Raw genomic sequence first — 2,388 nt, forward strand, 5'->3', positions numbered from 1 at the left:
TAGGAAAAGTTAAAATTTCAGTCATTTATTTATTTATTTAGGCCTATGCTACCATGGTGTATGTGTTAGTCCTTAAGTTTATAAAGGGCTGCTGGGAGAAAGGATATTTTCAGTGTTTTATGTCAATCACAGATAAGTCAGGAGGTACATAGATGCTTTTGTAATTCTTTGATTCTCAAAATTAGGATTGCAAGCCTTCCTTATGCGCCCCCACCCCCCACTCTACTGCTTTAACACTCCCTTTCCTCTTCTATCATTTCTGCCAGTGTCCTACTCCATAAAGTTTTCAATATTATCCTCTTGGAGTCTTCTTTTGTGTATTAATTTTCCCAAATAATTTAAAAGGTTGAGAAAGGAAGGGGCTGGAAACTACAATCCAGGTGAAAATGATGGTAGCTCAAAACATGACAAACCAAATATGGCAAAATATTTAAAATTAGTGAGTTGCCATTGCTATATACTATGTAAATTTGCTTCAAAATAAAGTTAACAGTAGCCATTTCTTTAATATATATATATATATATATATATATATATATATATATGTATGTATTTACTTATATATGCATAAAATTCTTCCAGAAGTATACATAGACACTGATAACACAGGTGATTCTGTATGTCTTAGAGTGGCAGCATGGCAAAGGAAGAGGGATCCAACTAGAGTGTCTATATAACTTATCCAAAATAACATACTTCTGAGAGGAAGAAGGAACTATTCATCATCATGCCAGGACAGTGGTTGTAAACTGAGTCTTCACCAGACAGATACAGCTATATGGTCATCAGGGGTGGAAGGCAGACTTGCCATTACATGTCATTTTGTACATTATGACTTTTCAACATGTGAATATATTAACCATTCAAATTCATAAATTAAAAATAGGCATAGGGGAAAGGTGTTTAGAAATCAAGGTCTTGGTGCTATTAAAATTGATTTTAGGTCCTTTCAGATAAAAAAAGTATAGATATTGGGGCACCTGAGTGGCTCAGTTGACTCTTGATTTCAGCTCATGGTTCATGAGATAGATAGAGCCCTGTAACAGGCCCTGCATGGACAGTGTGAAGCCTGCTTGGGATTTTCTCTCTCCCTCTCTCTCTCTGCCTCTTCCTCACTTGTGCTCTCTCTCTCTCCAAATAAATAAACTTAAAAAAATATGTAGTTCTATATAACTATTCCCCAATTTATAATGGTTCAAGTTATGATTTTTCAGCTTTACAATGGTGCAAATGCAATACTCATTTCGTAGAAATCATGCTTCAAATTTTTTTAAAGTATAAACTCCGTGTTTGTTTGTTTGTTTGTTCCAGAGAAAAATTTCTCTTCAGTACTTAAGGACTTACTCCCTTACATGGACTTCAGTGGAGGTTGTGGGGAAGCACCAGCTGGTCTAAATGTAGGGTTTGGGGATGTTTGGGAGGCTCAGTTGGCTGAGCATCTAACCCTTGATTTTGGCTCAGGTCATGATCTCATGGTTTGTGGGATGGAACTCCATGCCAGATCTGGGCTGAGCATGGAGTCTGCTTAAGATTCTTTCCTCTCTCTTTCTCTGCCCCTCTCCCATGCATACACACATTCTCTCTCTCCCTCTCTAAAAGAAAAATAGAAAAGAAAATTTTAATCTGGGTAGGGGTGTTTGGTCTTTTTGTGCTTCACCAGAGCAATTCCTGACCATTTTGCTGTGAATGGCACAACTCCCACAGTAATGTAGCTTCACATACAGCTTGGGAAGCACATAGGCAACTAAGATACTCACTTTGGAAATGGCCCTGGCAGTGGTGGCCTCTACTATGTTCTGAATAAAAGGAACTTTTTTTGTTTTAATGTTTTTTTTTTTTTTCTTTTTGAGAGAGTGTGTGTGAGCAGGGGAGGGGAAGAGAGGAAGATACAGGATTTGAAGTGGGCTATGCGCGGACAGCCTGATCTGGGGCTGGAAGTCATGAACCATGAGATCATGACCTGAGCTGACAGAGCCACCCACATAAAAGGAACTTCTTAATGGCCCTGTCCTTGGGCATGCAGTGGCCATAGCTGGTGCCACAAATAGGCTACATGTGACCCTTTTTGCAACATGGCCATTATTTCTTCTTTTCTTGGTCATCTTGGAAGCAAGGACCCAAGAGAGAAATACTGCAAATTTAATTTTTTTTTTTATGTTTTCTCAGGCTAGTGATCTGAGGCATGATACTCTTTCTTGATGCTGGACAATAGCAAGGTGCCACAGCTACCAGTCAGCCATGCAGTCTGTGCCCATGCAACCATTATATTTTTCACTTTCAGTACAGTATTCAATAAATTGCATGGGATATTCAACACTTTATTATAAGATAGCCTTTGTGTTTGATTTTGCCCAACTGTAGGCTAATGTAAGATTTCTGAACACATTT

General features: G+C 38.4%; 1 pseudogene; it reads right to left on the reverse strand.

The window, feature by feature from the left end:
* Positions 1-1,348: 1,348 nt before the first annotated feature.
* Positions 1,349-2,102, reverse strand: LOC123582615 (annotated as a pseudogene).
* Positions 2,103-2,388: the final 286 nt, after the last annotated feature.

The sequence above is a fragment of the Leopardus geoffroyi genome, chromosome B3 (assembly GCF_018350155.1).
Source record: "Leopardus geoffroyi isolate Oge1 chromosome B3, O.geoffroyi_Oge1_pat1.0, whole genome shotgun sequence".
Taxonomy (NCBI): domain Eukaryota; kingdom Metazoa; phylum Chordata; class Mammalia; order Carnivora; family Felidae; genus Leopardus; species Leopardus geoffroyi.